The 24,410-nt window shown below is 30.7% G+C and overlaps 1 protein-coding gene and 1 long non-coding RNA gene across 3 annotated transcripts in view; one reads left to right on the top strand and one right to left on the bottom strand.

Annotated features, from left to right (window-relative positions):
• Positions 1 to 24,410, bottom strand: part of Trf2 (TATA box binding protein-related factor 2) — a 64,968-nt gene that overhangs the window by 9,712 nt on the left and 30,846 nt on the right. For both annotated transcript variants that reach the window (XM_075301144.1, XM_075301145.1), the window contains exon 2: positions 23,779 to 23,833. The gene's annotated coding sequence lies outside the window, so the exon portion shown is untranslated. The remainder of the gene's footprint in view (positions 1 to 23,778; positions 23,834 to 24,410) is intronic.
• LOC142231617 (uncharacterized) lies at positions 7,406 to 8,070 on the top strand. The gene is made up of 3 exons (XR_012720843.1): positions 7,406 to 7,540; positions 7,604 to 7,910; positions 7,968 to 8,070. It is a non-coding gene; the product is annotated as an uncharacterized LOC142231617 (long non-coding RNA).

The raw sequence follows: 24,410 nt of genomic DNA, 5'->3' as shown, positions 1-24,410 counted from the left end.
TCTATTCATAATGAAATGTCAAAGCATACTGAGCATCTTTCCCTTTGACACCATGTCTGAAATCCCACGTGATCTGTCAAATACTAATGCATGAAAATCCTAACCTCAAAAGAATCACCCTTTATTTGTAGCAAATAAAATTAACATATATATAATATAATATAAAAAAAACATATGTATATAATATCTGTTACATTGCGATCGACTCAGCTCCTGCTTTTTGTATAAGTACAACAGTGCGATCTAATATTGTGCAATATCATTTTACTTCAAAATTTGTTAAAGAAACCTATGAATTATGCAATAGATCTTCTAAACAGCATTTTGTTTAAAAACTCATCTCTCGTTTGAAAAAATCGAAGCATACATGCTGCATATGTAGTTTTAAAGTATTCCGTTCTTTGTAATGAATGTTTATTAACAGTATCATGTTAATTGATAAGTGATCCAATACAAGCGCATGTCAAATGTTCACACATTTATAACTTAATTACAAAGTGACCTAAGTCACAATAATATTATTTGTATAAATATATGAAAAAAGCTCAGATAGTTTCCAAATATATATAAAAGAGCTTCCAGATGTATTCGAAAAAAAATAAAATAAAAATAAATTAGCCTCAGAAGATATTGTATATTTTATAATGTGTTATAAAAATATTTATTGCAACAATTAATTTTACGTTTTATTATGATGATATTGTTTTTTTTTTTGTTCATAGTCACAGTCATATACACCAGTGTTCAACGTCCATGTGATCTACTTTACATCTAAGTCTGACCCCAATAATGTAAATGCACACAGCAACTGGCAAATTGTAAGACCCAAGAGCTTTGACCAGCAAATACAATATAAATCGAATATTACACAAATGAACACAACAAATGTATAGTTCTTTTTTTTAATTTTTTTGAAAAGAATGTGTGTTGTGTAATGTAATGTCGAAAAATATAATATTTTATGTACGAAAGGGTAATACCTAAATATTCAAAAGAAATCAATTTTCGTAGTATTTGGGATTAAGTATGTAAACATATCAGCATTATTTTTGGAGTGTAAATAAATCCATATCGAGAGCGAGGGAAATTATTTCCGTCACGTTTGAACGCGATATCCCTTATTGATATATGTTTCCCTTTTGCTGACATACAAGAGTTTAGTTTTAATTTGATATAATATTGGGCTTTCCAAATACGTAGAAAATTATTATATTTTTTATATAAAATATTTTATTGTTGGACAAGTTGTTCTACCTTACTACAAAACTGCAATGTACAATGAATTCAAATCGGCGACAGCAGCAATGTAGTATGTATGTGAAATGGCGGCAGCAGTAATAGACAAGCAGATACTGCTGTTTTCGAATACATTTAGGAAAACTAGTTTTTCCTAATGCAACAACAACTGAATGCATCAATTTTTTTGTGTCAGGGTAAACACGTGTCCTTGTGCGAAAACAGCATTAATTCATAAAAATGTAATGGGGAAAAAATTGGATACTCATAGGCGTTTTCTCACAGAGGCATATGCGTATCTATCTAAATATTGAACACGGCAAAATATCTAATACGGAAGTAGCTAGGTATAAGTGTATGTATTTTAATTGTATAAGTAAAATGTAGTAAATTATACAATTTAATAACAAAATTTGGATGCATTAATATCGCTAATTTATAAAAACATTGTACTTTGTACTGTTTGTCTCATCACCGTTACACAGAACAAATAATAATTTTTGTCTTCAATTACGAAATTAATTGATCCAATTAATTTTTAATTGCAATGTCTACAATCACAGAAATAAATTATAGTCTCAATCGCTAAAGTTAGTTAAAAAATTAATTGATACATGTTTGATTATTGTTGCAATTAAAAAAAAAACTGTTGAATCATTTAAATTTTCAATAGAGTATTTTTTAAAATTCAATTAAAATTTTAATTGGAAAATTGTTTGTGATATTTTTTCTGTGGGGCTAACACAGAAAATAATATTATAATTTTTGAGCTAACAATAAATTGTTGTTAAAGAAAATTTTAAAGTTCAACAAAATTTTTGTTAATATAAAAAATGTTTGTTGATATAACAAAATTGGTTGCTAAAGTGACTAAAATCGTAATTGTATTTACAAACTACGTTGTTAGCTCAAATCAATCAAATTAATTGATATTTTTTTGTGTGAATGTACCGTTCATACTATTATAATTCGTACAATAATGTGACCAAATATGTTCGACTACATAATCAATACAGCATCTTATTAATGTGATCAAAAGAAAAGCAATTTTTGCGCCGTAAAGGAGGATGTTAGGTACCAAAACTTATAATTTATTCCTACTTATACGAGTAATACAAACCGTACAGCCCCACAAAAAAAGACGTTTAGTTAGTTTCAAAGATTGTAATTGTTGCTAAGCCTCGTTAGATTTTACTGCATAATAGTTACAGGAAAATTAGGATAAATGACAATTGATACTGTATAGAACCGAAAAAAGAGCTTCCAAAAAAGTAGATCCGGAAGTAGAGTAAACTTGGATCATCTTCAATGAATTTTACATGGGATTGTTATAGGACGGAAGTACTCCATTTTTGGATCCTTTGCATTGCTTTAGAAGTTGTGCCTTGGAAGTTCATTTGGATGAAGAAATTTAAAAAACTAAAAAAACAAAAATTGTTTTTTTTTTCGAATTTCACTTTTTATTTTTGTCCGTATTTTTTGTTACACTTTTATTTTCTTATTATCCAATTTTTACAAATTATAAAACTTCCTCGCTTCCATGGGGGGTTGAACCTGGGTCTCTTGGCGCCATAACAGGACGCCTTAGCACACTCAGCCACAAAGGCCATTGAACACAATGCATCAAAATGTTTGTGACATGAACCTAATATGACACCACGGCATGACATTCTAACTACTTCTTGAGATGTTCTTTATTATTATAAATGATAAAGAACGGTGATTCAAATCTCACCAGCGGAAATTTTTTATTAAATATTTTTCAAGAAAAAAAAATTTTATATTATACATCGTTTTAATTTTTTTTTTTGTCGGCAAAAAAAAAATTAAAAATTATCGTAATTTGCAAAACCTTCTAAAAAGAACTTCTATGGAAGTGAAAAAGTCAAACGGCACAAGTTCAAATCCCAGCAGGGACGATTTTTTTTATTTTTTTTTATTATTTTCTTTTTTATTGATTTTCTATTTTTTTTGCGCAATTTAATTGTCCAAATCTTAGTGTCTCACTTAAAACGGCCTAATTCCATTCTTTCTAAGACTTGTCCAAAATGATTGCATCGGAACCCAGTAAAAAAATTGTCGCCAAAAAAGTAGTGAAAATGTTCTTTTCAGATCCGGAAGTTGGTTAAAATCGGCGCAGAAGCGATGAATTTAACATGAGCTTGTCATAGGACGGATGTCCACCTTTTCAGTAGCCGTTGCATTGAATTTGCATCACTTCTTAAGATGTGATGCGAATTCAGTGTTTTGGATGTGAATTAAGAAAATATGTGATATTTTGACAAATAAATAAATTTAATTTTTTTTATGATTTTTAATGCATTCTTACGCTTGTCTGGAACCTTTGACATCAAATATTTTCAAAAACTCGCAGTTTTCTAGAATGGATTTTACATTTTTCATTTTATTAATTTTTAACCTGTTTTTGTAACCTATTTGAAACAAAAAATTTCCCATTAAAATTATGAAAAAAGCGAGTTATAAAAAATTGGCTCAAATTAACTTCCTGTACAGTTAAAATAAAGAACATCTTTGGGAGAAGATTTTTGGAAGTGCTTTTAAAGTTGTGCCTTTAGAAGAACTTCCAATTTCTTTAGCTGGGAAGTTAAACAAAAACAGTAGGGGATCCCGAGAAATGTTTGTGGACTGCATCGGAAGTGTATACCGGGATTCCGGTATACGCTTTAAAGAAATGTTGGAACAACTTCCATTTTTTTGCTGGGATCTTGAACACTGGTTCGGCCTGGGATTAATATCGAAATCAGTAATCACATAATTGAAGAAAAATGAGACCGGCCGGAAATAATGGATGACGTTACCAACAACATAACTCTATGTAGAATTTTGTTAGTTAGTCAAATAGCGCCAGCATCTAAAACACTGTACACAACCCCTTTCACATTCAAAAAACAGCAATTGCATTTTTTTCTAAAATTATAACAGTCTAATAAAAACAAACAGACTCCTTAGCAAAGGTATTACAAGCTTGCTCTGGATGAACACAAAAACAAAAGCAAAAAGTATCGCTGATTTTTTTATATATAAAAATGCTAAATACCAACTATTTTCTTCAAGTCTGTCCATTTTCGTCGTGTCAATATTATTTCCTTGATCAGACGATGGTGCGTGCTGCCAGATGAGTTTGCTCATTTGTTCTCGACTTAGCATACAATATATGCTTGTGTATTCACATTGCCTTGTTCCAATTGCAATTGCTTCTGTCATACTACTAACTCACAAGGCGGCGGGCGAGAGCAACAACGACGGAATATATTCACAGTGTCGCATATAGCTGACGAGATGGATGACAAGGTTTGCTATTTATCGTTGGTTTTTTTTTATGTTTTACATTTTTGTTTTTTATTTTCCATCTTAATGCTAAGCTATTTTCGTAAAATTTTTCCTCAGTAGGAAAAAAAAAACAAAATCTATAACAAATACATTTGAACTTAGTACTTAGTTGTGGCACATTGGGTCAAGGTAAGTTGGTGTGTACATATACCATACATATGTTAATTATGTTGAATATCTATGATTTTTGAACTTTGTAACCATTCAGTTCTATTTGATTTGCTAGAAGTGAAATATTGTCTCGGGCTTTGTGATGTAGTGTAGTTTATTTTTATGTTCTCTAGAAGTTTATGCCAGCAGTATGATTAAATATGTGTTTCCAACGACAATAAAAAATTTTCTAAAGTCTAAATTGGTCTGTAGTTATTACAGCCGATAATGCCGTTTACCAACGCACGAAACACAAAAAAGAAGTGTCAAATTAATTGATTCTAAATAAAATGAATTATAAAGATTCTTCTCGTAAGAAAGATATACATGGAACTTTGTTAAAGAAAGAATTTTATAAAATTTTTATTTCTATAGAAAATTTGATCAAATTTTTATTTCTATAGAAAATTTTGTAAAAATTTTATTTCTATAGAAAATTTTGTCAAAATTTTATTTCTATAAAAAATGTTGTCAAAATTTTATTTCTATAGAAAAGTTTGTCAAAATTTTATTTCTATAGAAATTTTTATCAAAATTTTATTTCTATAGAAAAACGTGTCAAAATTTTATTTCTATAGAAAAAATTTTCAAAATTTTATTTCTATAGAAAAATTTGCCAAAATTTTATTGCTATAGAAAATTTTATCAAATTTTTATTTCTATAGAAAATTTTATCAAATTTTTATTTCTATAGAAAATTTCGTCAAATTTTTATTTCTATAGAAAATTTTATCAAATTTTTATTTCTATAGAAAATTTTGTGAAAATATTAATTCTATAGAAAATTTTGTCAAAATTTTATTTCTATAGAAAATTTTGTCAAAATTTTATTTCTATAGAAAATTTTGTCAGAATTTTATTTCTATAGAAGATATTATCAAAATTTCATTTCTATAGAAAAATTATGGAGTACCTCTTAGATGTAGAAGAATTCTCTACAAACCTACCAAACTGTAAAAAATCTACCAATTTTTGGTAGAAATTTACCAACTGTAGAATTACATACCATGCGTTCAATGCGTCCGATGATTGAAGAGTTGAAATTTCTCTTTGAAATCAAAAGCTCGAATAGTCTGCCGCAAACAGAAAAAAATCAACCCTTCCATCAACGCACGGATTTACGCATGGTGTGTAATTCAACCTTAAGTCATTCCAGCAAAAAAAAACTGATACGACCTAATGTTCACACATACACTCCTATGTGAATGTTTTTCATTTGTATTGCTCAACCATTTATTGAATATATTTCCAACATATGCGACTAAATTTTTCAATGTCGATTTACGCTGCGACGTTATTTTTTCAAATTGTCGTCTCTGATCTTTTAGACATAATATTGGTGTCGTCATATAGCTTATTTTGATAAGAATATTCGTATTTGTTCACGTCAAATGGGTTTATAGGCGGTTGGAAATTGTATGGTATTTACTATATACACATATATAAACAATACTGAAGCAAATATGTTATATGGAAAAACAATACTGTAATAGAATATAACCATGATAATGAACTATTGCTAGAAGCTTCCCTTTCGTTTCAGAACACAGGAAGGAGGTTAAAGTTTAAAAAATTTTGAAAAATTTTACATTTTTCAAATCTTTCTAATTTTATTGTTCTTTTTTCATTATTATTTTTGTAAATAATAATAATAATAATAATAATAATAATAATAATAATAATAATAATAATAATAATAATAATAATAATAATAATAATAATAATAATAATAATAATAATAATAATAATAATAATAATAATAATAATAATAATAATAATAATAATAATAATAATAATAATAATAATAATAATAATAATAATAATAATAATAATAATAATAATAATAATAATAATAATAATAATAATAATAATAATAATAATAATAATAATAATAATAATAATAATAATAATAAAAAAAACAACTTATAGCATGTAACTCTTTTAGAATTAAACTCTTGTAAACCCTCATTATGCTGCATGAAAATGTGAGCTTACTTATTTTGAATAACTTAAAATTGGGATAAATATCATTAGGTAATTACTTTGCATTTGTTTTCAGTGTACGAATCGGCTCATAAATTTGTATTTAAACAATACTGCCTACTATTGTTTTGTTTTTTTGCAAATATTAATAATAAACCTGATAGACACACATGCATCTGTTTACCGACTACGCCATTTCTCTTTCAAACAAATACAAATGTTTTTTTCTACCCTAACAAGTTCATTAACTTTACTTATTTTAATTCATTGTAGTATACTAAGGAACCCACCCATACACCCAGAGAAATGATTGGTTGGAATTCGATTAGGACAACAGTTTGATAGTGGAGACCCACAATTTTTAATTGTGTGGAATAATTGTTAGTTATTTCTCTTGTTTGGTAGTTTATATAATCAATATAACGGTGGTGTGACCAAAAGTTGGTATACATGACCAAATATTGGTCGTTATTTATACATTGAAGTAACTAACCATTTCAATTTATTCCACCCTGTTGTGATAACTGATTTGTTTTGCCAATGTGTCACCAAACCCAACTGAAAGTCCGCCTAGCAAATAAGTTGGTTGTGTTAACAAATTGTATAGTTATAAAGGAATTTGTTGCTATGGACTACATAAATATGACAACAAATAAGTTGTTGTTTGATTTCATTAATTATAAACTCTAAATTCTCAAAATTTCAATACAATTAAAATTTTTCATGTCGAGTACCCAATATTAGAGAAAATTCTGGCCATAAAGACTTTCTGTGAATTAGGTATATATTCTTTTTAATTCGGTAGCTGCATTCTTAAGTGGTAAGTAACATAATCATCAAATGAAATTAATATCACTCACTCACTTACGTTCTTCCCTACTAGAGATATTTTAACAAATGTGACGATTTCCGAGGATGTGAATGGCTACCTCGCCATCGAACTTAAAATCGATCAGAACTGAAGAAAGATTCTGGTGCAAAGACATAACAACATTTCAAGGTCCATGCGTGAGTCACGATCGGGTAATTGTGAGTGGAGCATCAGCAGTATCTGCATCATTTCCATTCAGTTTTTAATCTCTGTTGGGGTTTTGGGTACATTGGGGTACTGCCACTCAAATCGAATGACATATATAATCATGTAAGGCGTGTTCTATTAGACAAACTTTGCCAACAGAACACGATCAAAGGTACATTTTTTAACGTTAACGCAATCTTTTTTTATATTATGTCTGCTTTTCTTCCAGAAATTTAAAAAAATATTTTGACCTCCTTGGACCTGAAAATTGTGTAGATTTCGCAACTCTTGCTATCTCATGGAGTTTCTTTTGCAGTTCATAAAAGGTTCTAATAGTCAATAAAAATATTAATATGTATTAAAATTAAATACAGACTAAAATTAATTCACCAAATGGTTTCTTTAATTTCTCAAGCATTGGTTGTCCGAAAATAATAAGTAGTTGTTTCAACAAACGAATAAAATCTTATTGGTTGGGATTACCAATTAGACTTATAATGTGCCCAAATTTTAGTTATCCAAACAATTTGATATACTGTTGTGCAAGACTTCAGTTGGTTGCTTTGACAAATTTTGTCAGTTATATTCTAGTAGTAGATGGGACCGAATAATTTGGTTGGCAAAAGAATTGGTTGTCACAACAAATTTGTTTTCTGTGTGTACGCATACCCAAAAATATAAGTCAAAAACAATAAAACAAAGTCCCCAAAATGATTTGCTTTGTTCAGAGAAAACCAAACAGAATCAAAATAATAAAAAATACCATGATAATCGAGAAGAAATCTATGCATTTAGCGTAGTACACACACACACATTTACACTGAGAATGTTATTTACAAATACATGCACTATGTGCATATTCTTAGATCTGCATATTTTTTTCATTCCAATGATCATTATCATTGCTATTCCACCCACATGCTATACGAGTTGACATTAGGTCTGTTCGCGTACTTTTCCAGTAAAAAATATCCAGTAAAAACTAGCAAGAGAGTAAGAGTATATTTTACACTCTTTGCTTAAAATTGCTGAAAAGTACACGAACGGTATCCAGTAACTATTTGCACATTGAAAATTTCAGCTGCTAAAACATTGAAAACAAAAAACGAATCATGTATATTTAACTTCCAATCGTAGTTGCCGAACATGTACATTGTATTGGTACTTTGTTTGTTATCAATAACCAGCTGGCAACGTATGCTATGGTTTGCAAGATTTTACTGGGGAAAAAATCTCTAGCAAAAACTTGCAATTTCTCTATCTCATAACTGTCAAATGTAGTCTCTCTCCGGCTCTCTTTTGGTGGCGTTTTGGTGTAAACGAACGACTTCCAGTAAAAATTTGTAACAATTATCAAAAATTATCGTGTTCTCGAACGGAGCTATTATAACATCAAAATGCCTTATCACGCATCTCAAGAGAGAGAGAGAGAGAGAGAGAGAGCGAATTTCGTATTTTCGCGGTTTTGGCTAAAATTTTTATTTATCACAATTATTATTTCTCTCTCAAATTTCTCTTCATTAATAAATAGCAATAGCAAACAGCAGATTTTAAAATTTTATCTTATAAGGTCATAATGATCATAAACTAGTTTGATTACTCGATTGCCACCGATTCATGGAGTGTAGATGCACTGCCTACTTTATTGTATACGAAAAAGCAACTAAATTCTTACTGCTGAAATATTTTTGCTGGGATATACTTAAGCGCATTTGAAAAAACGAAACAAATTTGCCATTTTGCGCCGTTTGCACTATGCTTGTATTCGTGAATCTGATGGACATAATGTGCCCAAACCTTAAGTTTTGTCTCTGATAATATAAATGCCGATAACTATGTTAGCGATGACATAGATTAGCTGCAGTATTGATTATATCGTCAAACATATGTTATGTGGGATTTGTCTCGAAAAATTGGATTGTAACATTAATGGACCAATAAAAGTAAAGTAAAACGCATTAATCATATCGGTACCATTAATTTATTTTAATAGACAATTTTTTATTTCAGATAAGCACAAATAAAAAAGTTACGACGTTTATATTATTATCCAATCCAATTATGAAAGGAAATAATAATAATCATTTCATATTTCCAAATTAATTTATTCCAAAAAGATAAACATGAAAACAATCTGCTTTCGGATCGGTCGTATTGAAAACTGAACATAGTGCCCTCCAATAAGGCCGGTATGCACCCACCGTTCCCACATTTGGTAAAATTCTTCTCTCCAACTAAGAGGTACTTCACAAATTTTCTATAGAAATAAAATTTTGACAACGACTTCTGAGAAATACAATTTTGACACAAATATCTATAGAAATAAAATTTTGACAAAATTTTCTATAGAAATAAAATTTTGACAAAATTTTTCTATAGAAATAAAATTTTGACAAATTTTTTCTATAGAAATAAAATTTTGACAAAATTTTCTCTAGAAATAAAATTTTGACAAAATTTTTCTATAGAAATAAAATTTTGACAAAATTTTCTATAGAAATAAAATTTTGACAAAATTTTCTATAGAAACACAATTTTCTAAGAAATTAAAGTTTGCAAAATACATTTTTTTGTCTAGTAGTTTTTTGGTAACATTTTCTCGAAATTTTGGTAGATTATTTTGGGTTCGAGTGGCAACCGTGTTTGAACTTCTAAAGAAAACTCCTGTTGCATGCCAATAAGGCATTTAGGTAAGGCTAGGTTAGGTTAGGTGGCAGCCCGATGTATCGGGCTCACTTAGACTATTCAGTCCATTGTGATACCACATTGGTGAACTTCTCTCTTATCATTGAGTGCTGCCCGATTCCATGTTAAGCTCAATGACAAGGGACCTTCTTTTTACAGCCGAGTCCGAACGTCGTTCCACATTACAGTGAAACCACTTTGAGAAGTTTTGAAACCCTCAGAAATGTCACCAGCATTACTGAGGTGGGATAATCCACCGCTGAAAAACTTTTTGGTGTTCGGTCGAAGCAGGAATCGAACCCACGACCTTGTGTATGCAAGGCGGGCATGCTAACCATTGAACCACGGTGGCTCCATTTGTCATGTATTTCTTATGGGAGAAAATGTAAAAAATCGATAACATCGTCCGAACGAAAGTCGCTACGATTGTGTTTTTTGTATTTGGTGTATTCCCACTACAATTTATTCTATATTTTGCAATGTGCAAACATTTTTATTTTTTGTGCTCCCTTTTCTTCGTCAAAATATCGTGGTGTGATTTATTTCTGAGGTCTTCTTTGCGCTGTTGCTTTGTTGTGTATATAAATACTGTGGCGTTCGATTTATTTTTAGAATTAGTTATTTCTCAATCAATTTCCATTGTATTTTGGTTTTTATATTTGAAAAAAAAAACACATTTTCTTCACTGTTAACAACAGCATAAGAATATTTCCATTCATTTTTAGCTGACTAAGTAGTAGTAGTACATTATGGACATCAATCAAACAACAAACTATGTTGGTAAATTGTGGCTTAAAAATACATTTGTAAGGGAAATCACAAAATTTCGATAAAATGATCATAAGTGTTGTATTTTATGCCTATTTGCCAGAGACAGTACTAGTAATTATTCATTGCTTTGTGTTACATATGAATTCACTTTCAGTATAATACATACAAATATTGATAGCCATGAAATAAGTCACAAATATTTAACAGTTTAATTTATCATAACAAATAATAAAGGGGGAGGCTTTCACAAGAGCAAAATTTACTTGATCCAAATACCACTGACACATTTGTGTGCGATAAAATAGCAACTGAGGAAATAGGATACAAGACTGATCCATTCGCTCATTCATCGGCACGCTATAGCAGACATCAAAAAATGTTGAAAAAAAAGAGGACGTTATTGCCGATAAGATTAAGGGATTGTAATGAGAATCAAAAAGTCGACTTTTCGATTGTTTTTAAAATATGATCGACTATGATCGATGAGATGCCCTTCCAAATAAACAAAATGATCAGTAAGCCCGATGGAAATTTACATCTTCGAATACAAGCGGGGCCAATGGTAATGGGATAGTACGCATTAGCGGCCGATTGGCATTCCGTTGCCAGTCTTGGGGATTTCCCCCCAAATTGGGGATATTTTTTCGTGGTTGAGGACGACATTTTTGAGTTGGGGATTTGGTGGGAAAGTTCCATAAATTTGGGGATTTTTTTGTTTTTTTTTCGAAATCCTTTAAGTATAAGTATTGTCACATTGTTTGGACAATATATGTCCTAAATATAGAAATGATGAAGATGGTTCACCTTCATATTTATCTACCGCTTAATTTTATTACTTGAATATTTAGAAATAAATTTTCATCCATAAATACAGGGTAAGTGAACATTTTCATTTTTTCGAACATTTGGAAGACAATCACTCGTCTCCTGGTGTTGTGTTTCGAAATCTTGATCTTATTGGAGCTCCCAAGCTGGTATGACAATAAATTTAACCCTTTCACTATCGAAATAAAACTAATGATAAAAACTTTTATTTTTCTTCTGTTTTTACTTGTACTAACAGCATGTAGAACAAAAATTGTCATTTTGAAAACCTACCTCAATTACTTCAAGAGCTATATGAGCTTGTTCTGAAAACTTGATTCTCGAATTGTGACCAAATAGCCTTACGAAAATAAGCGCTATTTGGCCTATAATATCTGAGAAAAAATACAAAAAAGAACATGTAAAAGTATCAGCTATAGTTTTTGTATAAATGCCCATTTACTACATCCAGAGAAGGAATATGATCACCTCAAACATGTTTTAAGAGCAAAATGGTATTTTTGGGTGGTGACCACGTAACATGATTTTCGCAACCATGTTATTTCCTCGGAAATCATGTATCTGATTTCGGCAAGCAGGTTATATTTGACAAGAAAATAACATTTTAGTGACAAACATGTTACATGGTCACCATACAAAAATAACATTTTGCTCTTGAAACATGTTTGAGGTGATCATATTCCTTCTCTGCGTGTAGAAACATACAGTACAAAAATTGTCTCAAATTTTCATATTTTTCGTTTATTGTTAAATAAGTTTATAAAAATGTATTTTAGACCTCCCCATACACACAAAAAGAAATTTTTCTGATTCAATCACGAAATTAATTGATCCAATTAATTTTTTAATTGAAATGTCTTCAATCACAGAAATGATAGTATCAATTAAAAAATTAATTGAAGGTCAATTAAAAAATTAATTGATCCAATTAAAAAATTAATTGATCCTATTAATTTTTGTGATTGATTTTTGTTTCAATTAAAAAATTTGTTGATTCAATTAAATTTTTAATTGAATATTTTTTAAAACTCAATTAAAATTTTAATTGGAAAATTTTTCGTGAAATTTTTTTCTGTGTAGGAACAATATTTATTGCTTATTTAGATTAAAGCCTCTACTTTAAAATAACATCGAGAAATAAATCGAAACTAAGTGGGAAAATAGAATTTGGTGCCTTTTTCGAATGTCCTTCTAATCGGTAGTGAAAGGGTTAATATATTTTTTTTACAATTTTTAAATTATTAGCGATATTCTACCGCAAAGCCTATTTCTTTATCTTTTTTCAAAAAAGCTTGTCAAATATTTATTGGGAATTTTCGTGAGGAACGTGGGGACGAAAGAGTCCTAATTTGGGGAGAAGAGCCAGAAAAATACTGGCAACACTGCTCCCTCTCGTGTTTAAAATTCTAAAGACTGTATCAAAGTCCATTTCGACTGCAGACCATGGGCATTCCAACCAAAGAATTACATTTTCGAGGGTATGGTTGGCAATAAAAATTATTAGCGATCATCTTAAGGCGGCGTTTCGACGAGAATGGACCAAAATATCGCAGACCCAATCTAGTTTGCAGTGTGTTATCACACAGAGAAGGAATTTGATTACTCCCAACATGTTTCAAGAGCATAATGTTACTTTATCACGGCGAACATGGAACATTTTTGTCACAACAATATTGTTTGCTCGGTAACATAACATGCTAGCCGAAATTAGCTACGTAGTTTCCGACAAAAATAACATGTAACATGGTTGCCGTGAAAAAGTTACATTATGCTCTTGGAACATGTTCGAGGTGACCGTATTCCTTCTCTGCATGATTTCGGATAATAGAATTAAAAAGTATCCCAGCAAAAAATACTTCAGCAGTAAATGTTTAGTTGCGCTTTTTGGTATACAATAAAGTAGGCAGTGCAACTACACTGCATGAATCGTAACGTAAACGAGTAATCAAATTAGTTTATGATCATTCGTTCATGCAGTATAGATACATGAAATGTAGTGCAGTTTTCCTTCACGCCAACAATGCTATACTCAAGATTATATATCACTTCTGGGCAATATTTCTATTAAAATGAGCAATTATATCAGCGCTATGTAGAAGCTGCTCTGTTGTTTTGTAAGCAGTTGGTACTGCCTCCCTCCCTTACAATCCTGCTGAAATAGTGCTCCATTTTTTCCTGGGTAGCACTTTACCCCGCACGGAAAGTTTGAGTTTTTTGAATAAAATAAAAAACATTGCAACGCTTATTATAAATACGAGTTTAGTTACTCTTCAAGAAAATACTTTATAAGAAAGGATGCTTTCGATGTCAAAAAAAAAAACTTGCATTACATTCATCGCCAAGAGCTTTTAGGAAATAATCTGCTATTTCCTCGACCACTGAGATATATTTCTCTAAAAAAACGTCATGCTGGTCATTGTTATTGTATTTGTGGTTTTGTAGCTTTAACGAAAACAGCTGATACGAACAAAAACAAAAATCACATTTCTGGTAAAGCACAAAACCAAGTATCTTCTATGCTTATACATTGAAATACATCCGGTGAGAAATATGACGCTCAATACAATTGCTGTTCATAGCAGCTTAATGCTGGGTTGAATTAAGTAGCAATGTACTATTTTGGGGAAAAAGCACTTTATCACATATGAATTTTTAATATTTATGAGAAATAAAATATAAATACAACAAAAGACGTGTGACCATGGGAATTGTTCTAAACATGTCTTTCGTATAGCTAACCCTTATACATCGTTCATACTATGCTTGAAATCTTTTTTTTGATACTTGCATAATATTTTCATAATAATTTTAACTTATTTTTCTTACAAAAAAATTATTTAGTTTTTTTTTTATTACGATTACAATATTTTTTCGAGCTTATGAATTAAGGGAATTGATACTATTATGTTATTGTAAAAGAAATTTGCCAGACATCAAACTACACAAGCCTGACTATACACTTGTTTCATCCATAAACGTAGGAAGGCCTCTGGGGAGGTGGCTTAGACCCCCCCCCCCCTCCGGAAAAACGCAAACTACGAAAAAAACAAGAATAACAAGTAAAGGGTGATTCTTTTGAGGTTAGGATTTTCATGCATTAGTATTTGACAGATCACGTGGGATTTCAGACATGGTGTCAAAGAGAAAGATGCTCAGTATGCTTTGACATTTCATCATGAATAGACGAACGATCTGCCACAACGTCGAATTTTCAGTGAATGGGCCCTAGAAAAGTTGGCAGAAAATCCGCTTTTTTATCGACAAATTTTGTTCAGCGATGAGGCTCATTTCTGGTTGAATGGCTACGTAAATAAGCAAAATTGCCGCATTTGGAGTGAAGAGCAACCAGAAGCCGTTCAAGAACTGCCCATGCATCCCGAAAAATGCACTGTTTGGTGTGGTTTGTACGCTGGTGGAATCATTGGACCGTATTTTTTCAAAGATGCTGTTGGACGCAACGTTACGGTGAATGGCGATCGCTATCGTTCGATGCTAACAAACTTTTTGTTGCCAAAAATGGAAGAACTGAACTTGGTTGACATGTGGTTTCAACAAGATGGCGCTACATGCCACACAGCTCGCGATTCTATGGCCATTTTGAGGGAAAACTTCGGAGAACAATTCATCTCAAGAAATGGACCGGTAAGTTGGCCACCAAGATCATGCGATTTGACGCCTTTAGACTATTTTTTGCACTAAGTTCGGCCGGGCCGAATCTTAAATACCCACCACCATGAACCAAATATTAGGGTTTCCTTTGAAATTTCAGGAGGGCTTGAGGACACTTCCCGAAGATAAATTGAAAGATTTCACCTATGAGGACTATATCAGATTACGGATTTATAAGAACCATTTTTGTTTGAGTTTTAGAGGAATCATTAACATCTCTTGTAAGTGTGCATGAAAATTATAAAATAACGTCTTGATTTGAAATCTTAAATCTGTAGAAGTAAAATCTGGAAATTTTACATTGAGTTTCAAGCAATTTTCATGATCAGTGCGTCTTCTACACCCTCAAGAAGTGAAGTCGGTCTATATGGAGGCATTACCAAATGGACCGATACACGTTTTTGTGAGCCTAAAATACCAGAATATTTACAATTTCAGGCAAATCAGATAAAAACTACGGTTTCTAGAAACCCAAGGAGTTAAATCGGGAGATCGTTCTTATGGGGGCTATACTAAAATATGGACCGATACTCACCGTTTTCGGCAAACCTCTTTGTGACCCGAAAATACCTCTAGATTTCCAATTTCAGGCAAATAGGATAAAAACTTCGGATTCTAGAAGCCCAAGAAGTAAAATCGGGAAATCGGTCTATATGGAGGCTATACCAAAATATGGACCGATACTCACCATTTTCGGCACACCTCTTTATGGTCCTAAAATACCTCTAGAAATTTCCAATTTCAGACAAATTGGATAAAAACTACGGTTTCTACAAGCCCAAGACCCCAAATCGGGAGGTCGTTTTATATGAGGACCATAACAAAACATGGACCGATACTCACAATTTTTGGCACACGTATTTGTGGTCCAACAATACCCCTAGATTTCCAATTTCTGGTAAATTGAATAAAAACTGCGGTTTCCATAAGCCCAAGAAGTAAAATCGGGAGATCGGTCTATATGGGGGCTATATCAAAACATGGACCGATACTCACCATTTTCGGCACACCTCTTTATGGTCATAAAATACCTCTAGATTTCAAATTTCGAGTAAATTGGATAAAAACTTCGATTTCTATAAGCCCAAGACCCCAAATCGGGAGGTCTTGGGCTTATAGAAACCGATATAGCCCATCTTCGAACTTGACCTGCCTGCAGACAAAAGACGAGTTTGTGCAAAATTTCAGCACGGACATCGTTATATCGTCTTAGAATTTCTCCCCAATCAAGAATATATATACTTTATATAGTCGGAAATCGAAATTTCGATGTGTTACAAACGGAATGACAAACTTATTATACCACCATTCTATGGTGGTGGGTATAAAAAGGAATTGCAATATAAATTAATCATTTATGTTTTGATCATTGATCGCATAAATATTGAAAATCGATTATATGGTAAGTTTTCCTGTATCACAAAAGTTTGAATCAAAAAATCTAATAGATGTTTTAAATATTCTATAGTTTTCAGATGTTGTAAACATCGGTGAACATTTTATTTCACGTTCGGGACCGGTACACCCAGAAAAAAGTGACCCCTTCTTTAAGTTAAAATGAACTCATTGTGAAGAAAGTTGAACTTCGTATAGCGCCAAAGACATTTTTATTTGTTTGAACGATGTGATTTTCGTAGAAATTAGGAATAATGCATTCCATATATTAGTGAACATTTTCCTATATTTATATACCACTATACTACAGAATGAAAAAATTTAACTAATTTGAATTCATATATGGAATGATTTTATTGAAATTTTTTCATTCATTTCGACAAATCTTACACATTTGTGGTAAAACTTTTACTTCATAATTAGAACTGCTTACCTTCGTTTTTAAATACAATTTTATTTATTTCTATAAGCAATTTTATCTTCAATAAAAGACATGTTTTATTAATATATTGAATTATTATATATATATTTATTAAGAATCAACAGCATCGAATCTCTTTGAAATATTAGTTTATTATTACACTATTTCCAATTTCCATGTGATATTATCAACTGTAAAACGTACTTTTTCTTCTTCTTGTACTTTTCACTTTTAATAAGTTGCTGCCTAACGATTTTGTCCTCCTTTTACAATTTTAATACCTACAAATATAAAAAATCATAAAATATTTTTGTTGCAAAAGGTTAGCGTCACTGAATATTACCTGATAATTGAAGATTCCAAAATGAAGACAAATGAAAGAGTTGTTATTCTGCTGGTGTTTTCTTTCTTTATACACTATCACGAACATTGATAGATTTATTTAAAAAAAACGAAAATTTTTCTCACTAATTTAAAATAACAAATATTTTATATATTTTATTTGTTATTTATTATATTATTTTACCATATTATTTTTTAACAATCTCTCCGTATACCAAAACAACGCGATTCCAACTAAAAAAACAACCGACGCGCAAATATATGGATTACACCCACGCGCAAACACATCGATTACGATGACTGGTATCGATTACAGGTAGACAATAGAAATTTAGGAAAATTTCCTATATTCTAACAAGTGTGTTTCCTTAAGTTTTGAAAGGATTGCATACTTCTTAGTACGAATGAACTAAAATATTTTTCTATGCCAAGTGTTGTTCGTATGTATGAAAAACTTTCTATTATAAAGGAAGTCGCAATTATCATTTTATACGAAATTTTACTAATTTTGAAGAAACTTGGTTTTAGTTCGGTTTTTGTTTATTTTTACGAATGCTTTGTTATCGGTGAATAAAATTTTCTTTTTCAGTAGTAAATTCTTATACCCAGCGAAGAAAATAGTATGAGTAAAATTCCATGCCTTATTCTAGTTAATGAACTATTCCTAACCGCTTACAGTTTAGGATTTTTTTACTGAAACGAGTAAATTTTATTATTTTTCACAAAAATTTACCTTAATGGAAATAAAATGGATAAACTATATTGATGAAAATTTTTTCCTTTAGTTTCGAAGGCACTTTTTTCTGGGTGTAAAGACCGCTTGAATTGACGTATATGTTAGGAAGACAAAATTGGATTAAGCGGATAGACTATTTGAAGCGCTATCGTAGTCAACATTTGCACGAATTATTCATTAGATATTAAATTATATACTATCAACTAAAATAAAGATTTCATGTATTTTTCTGAGTATTGTTTTTTGAATTTTTTTTCCTATAACACCAGAAAAAATTAATACATGGGAGGTTCTGTCTCCTACTGATTCATCAACGAAACTGTAGATGACTGTGTCTCCTAATGTGTCATTGATGAGATTGTAAAAGAAACTGTCTTTTACATTGTCGTCAACGAAACGGTAGATTACTGTCTCTACCACAGTGTCATTGACGACAAAGTAGACGAAATTGTAAGCGATATTATCGTCAAGGACATGATCGTTCACATTGTCGCTTGGAAAGTCGTGAAGGAATTTTGCGACATTTGTGGGAAAATGTCGTCAACGATTTGTGTGAAGTGTCCACAGCATGTCTTCAAGGATTTCAAATGTGCAAGATTCCTTTAGGATGTCTTGGAGACAAACACCACTGGGAGAATGCACACATACACACATAAGCAATACGTCAAATTTTGAATGACAAAAGATGACAGCTAGTGTAATCACATGCACATTGCATGTGTGTTATATACAAAAAAATTGCGTGGATTTACGTAAATATGTTAATATTTCCAAGGGTTAGTACCCAACAAATCCAGAGTATTTTATAATCTATTGCTTTGAACTTGACATTATAAAAAATACGAATATGTCAATTTTATTGCAACGAATATTGTTATGCACATAGCATAAGTATACTCGTAGTATGGGTTGTTTCGATTCGTATCAAATCACATACTCGATGAATATGTATGCAGTAGTAATTGTTGGCTAAACCAAAGGAAAATGTAAAATTCTCGCCCCCCTCCATGGAATTGATCAAATTCCAAATTTGTATCTTTAACAACACCAGTGAAAATAAGAAATAGCTCCTGATTATTATTTTATTGAATATGTATTCTAAGATGCACTTCCTTTGAACAGATGAAAAAAATACTCATCTAAAGGAATATACCATACATACATACAAACACAAATGTCGAGATACAATACTGATCTCTACGCATATGATATTGGAAGCAGCGTACGAAAACAAACAAAACAAAACGTTTCCAATTGTTTCGTTTCGTACAATCCACATGTCCAAAACGAAACAAAACGAAAACCTGACATAACGGCACTTGCCTTTCGTTTTGTATTGTTTTTGTTCGTGAGTGGAAACCAAACCTAAACTGAAAAGTACTGTGGTGCTTAGTAAAATATAGGAAACAAAACGGTACACATTAAATGCAAACGTTTCGCAAACGTTTGCTCATTCGTTAAGTCCTTACAAGAAGAAAAATCTTGAATTTTATTTTTATACCCCTCACCACTACTGTGGCATAGGGTATAATAAGTTTGTGCATTTGTATGTAACGCTTTGGTAACGATTGGTCTCAGAAAAGTCTGAAACCAATCGTTTAGTATACCGATCGTCTTAGAATGAAATTCTGAGTCGATTTAGCGATGTCCGTCCGTATATCCGTCCGTCTGACTGTATATGTAATTTTGTGTGCAAAGTACAGCTCGCAATTTAAGTCTGGTCGTTCTCAAATTTGGCACAGAATTTCACTTTGGCTCAAAAACAATCGCTATTGATTTTGAAAAAAAAAATCGGTTCATATTTAGATATAGCTGCCATATATATTTTTCACCGATCTGGTCATAATTGACGTACTTATCATCGTCTTTTCTTAAAATTTCGGACAGCCAATTGATTTGCGGCTCTCGTAAAATATGCAAAATAACAGCTAAATCGATTCCGATTTAGATATAGCTCCCATATATATCTTTCGTCCGATTTGCACTTATGTAGCATCAAAAGCCAGAGTCTTGCCCTGATTTGCTTCAAATTTTACTCAGGGCGTACGGTTAATAGTTCCGATTTAGATATAGCTCCCATATATATCTTTCGCCCGATATGGACTTATATAGCCCCAGAAGCCAAAGTGTTATTCTAATTTGCTTGAACTAGGAATACAATTAGTAGTGTAGTCAAGTGTGGTAAATTTTACTTAAATCGGTTCAGATTTAGATATAACTCCCATATATAGAATTCGCCCAATTTGGATTAGTATGACTACAGAGGCAAAAGTTTTACTCTGATTTACGTGAAATTTTGCAGAGGGAGTAAAATTAACATTCTAACTACGCTTGCTAAGTTTTGTTTAAGTCGGTTCAGATTTTGATATATCTCCCGAATATATCTTTCGACCGATTTAGACGTTTTACCCCTATTTACTTGAAACTTTGCATAGGGAGTAAAATTAAGGTTCTGGATATGCATGCTAATTTTGGTTGAAATCGGTTCAGATTTGGATGTAGCTCCCATACATGATTTTGATATAGCTCCCGTACATGTAACTTTTAAAGAATTTCTGTTCACATTCTTATCAGGGTGCGTATTTTTAAGATGACGCTCCAAATTACCGACATGCCCACATAAAGTTTTATGGCAGTCTTCATTGTTACATATAAATGTTTTATTTTGATTGTAATACTCAAATAGTTGTCGTAATATATCATTTTTTGGACGCGGCATGATCGTACGAAGACACGGAGTACACTGATATCACGTATTGGTTATGTCCCGCTGTTGTCATCGTTTCGCTCAGCAAACGTTTGCAAACGTTTTATTGCCGTTTCGTTACCGAACGAAACAACAAAACGACACAAATCCAAAGAGCACTAAAGCAATCGTTCCGTTTCGTCTCTTTAGCTTTTGAAATGTTTGTTGTTTTGTTTGTGACTACGTACAAAACGATTGACGAAAATTGAAAAGTTTGTGACTTTAAATGATACGTACCTCAATCGTTTCGTTTGTTTTCGTACACTGATTGGAAGTAACAGCTGTTAAGTGTCCAATACCGTAGATTCTGTATTACACACAAAAACAATGTGACAAAATGCAAGTTAAGGTCAATGAATCCATTGCTTCAAAAAAAGAAAATACTCTCTTGCAATGTTAACCAAATATAGGGGTTGATAAATATGTATATTAGGGTAGACCTGTTTTTTATTTTTTCTATGGGTGTAAAGAGAGAAAGAAGACAACACTAAAATAAGAGTATTTTCCAAATATTCTTCCCCAACCAAGAGTTAATTCAAAAATTTTCTATAGAAATAAAATGTTGACAAAATGTTCTATAGAAATAAAATTTTGACCAACTTTACTCTAAAATCAAATTTTGACAAAGTTTTCAATAGAAATAGAATTTTGACAAAATTTTCCAAAGTAATAAAATTTTGAAAAAATTTTCTATAGAAATAAAATTTTGTCAAAATTTTCTATAGAAAAAAATGTATAGATATAAAATTTTGACAAAATTCTCTACAGAAATAAAATTTTGACAACATTTTTTATAGAAATAAAATTTTGACATAATTTTCCAAAGAAATAAAATTTTGACAAAATTTTCTATAGAAATAAAATTTTGGCAAAATTTTCTATAGAAATAAAATTTTGGCAAAATTTTCTATAGAAATAAAATTTTGACAAAATTTTCTATAGAAATAAAATTTTGACAAAATTTTCAATAGAAATAAAATTTTGACAAAATTTTCTATAGAAATAAAATTTTCAATAGAAATAAAATTTTGACAACATTTTTTATAGAAATAAAATTTTGATAAAATTCTCTATAGAAATAAAATTTTCCAAAGAAATAAAATTTTAACAAAATTTTCCAAAGAAATAAAATGTTGACAAAATTTTCCAAAGAAATAAAATTTTGTCAAATTTTTCTATAGAAATAAAGAAATAAAATTTTGACAAAATTTTCCAAAGAAATAAAATTTTGTCAAAATTTTCTATAGAAATAAAATTTTGACAAAATTTTCTATAGAAATAAAATTTTGACAAAATTCTCTATAGAAATAAAATTTTGAAAAAATAAGATTTTTTTGTTTGGTAGTTTTTTAGTAATATTTTCTCAAAATATGAAAAAATAAATAAATTAAAATTTGTTTCCTAAAATTTGCTATTTAATTTATTTATTGGAGTAAAAATGTGGGTATTTTTTATATTGAATTACAATATACCATATAACATTATGTAGAATATATAACTTAATATCGTTAAAAACACGTGGAGGAAACAATTTATATTTTATCGACAAGGTTAATGTTGTTATTGTAACAGGTTAATGTGTTCAGTCGCTATGAAAAAAAAAAAAACATTTCGCTCTCGCTAGTCGACATGGACTAAGTGGTGCCAACTGTTTTGGGCTGAAAATCGTCATATTTTAAAATATTTTTCGTCAAAATCGTCAATTCGTCCCAAAAAATTCGTCAAAAAATCGTCACCCACAAAAGAGCTGAAAACAATGATTTAGGAACAAAATAAAAGTTTTATTCAAACAAAAATATAAGAAGAGGCTTAAATTCATGAACAATACCATTTAAATCTCTACTTCAGTAATGTGACTTCCAGTTTTTTAACGTAGATTATTTTTTAAGATATGACTAGACTATACTATATTTCTGATTGTGACTACAGATATTTTCCGATTCAATTTGTTTAAAAATGTTCCTTGATAATTTTCCTTTTTTCCTTCAATCTTTATTACTTTCTCATGTATAATTTTTATTATTATTACTAATTATTATTTTAAAGTTGATGTTTCAAAGGAATTCCGAAGTTTTATTTTATTTATATTGTTTGCTGTTAATTTCTTTCTACATTGGAGACGAACGAGAGCAAGCTAAACACAAATTGTCATAGCATTGAGACTAAAAAATGATTGTTTACTTTACAACTTATTAAAATTCGTCAACTTATAATAACGCTACTTTGAAAAAACGTTAAATCGCCATAAAAACGTTAAAAGGAAACACTCGAGTCGAACATTTTCAAAAATCGTCAACTCATAACTAAGTGTCTTAAAATCGTCGTCAAATCGTCACAGGCCAAATTTACCATTAAAAATCGTCAAAATGACGAAAAATCGTCAAAGTTGGCACCGCTGCATGGACTTATCAATTACTGTAGTTAGCATATTATTGTATCAATTTACTCACCTCTTATAATTCCTTTTAAATAAAGTAAAATTTCAAAATAAACTGGCGCAAAATTCTGTAAAGAAATAGAAAAATATTTTGTTTTTTTATATTTTTACGATCATCTCAAAAAAAAAAAAAAAGAGTTAGGACAATAAAACCAAATTCAATAGAGCTATGTATTTAGTATTGAAAGTATAAACTCTCTCCACAAGAAATGGAGAGAGAGGAAAAGATATACATATGTACCTAAACGAAAATAAAAGTGCGAGAGCACGATCCATTCATTCTAGCCTCCAACACATTATTTGCGTAGAATGGAGACAGCACAAAACAAAATGAAACATAGCCGAGCCGCATCACATAAATTACGGTCGCAAAAAAAAACATGTACCAACTTCTGTCGGAACAAAGGCGAGAAACACACCTGGTTCATTGTTTTGTGTTACACTATTCCAGTTATAATGGAACGGATCATTGCTATCACCTTCTGCACATACCGTTTACTTATATTCTCTACCTTTGCCATGTACGTCTCAAAAATTTTAACTGCGTTTGTATCTATGCTTTGAAAAAAGGGATTAAACATATTTAGTGCCTTAAAAAAAGAAAAGAAATGGAGCCATAAAACAGAGACACAGAAAAATACCATA

The sequence above is a fragment of the Haematobia irritans genome, chromosome 3 (genome assembly GCF_050003625.1).
Source record: "Haematobia irritans isolate KBUSLIRL chromosome 3, ASM5000362v1, whole genome shotgun sequence".
NCBI classification, from domain to species: domain Eukaryota; kingdom Metazoa; phylum Arthropoda; class Insecta; order Diptera; family Muscidae; genus Haematobia; species Haematobia irritans.
Note: the sequence above shows the minus strand (reverse complement) of the source record. Positions and strands in the feature narration are given on the sequence as shown.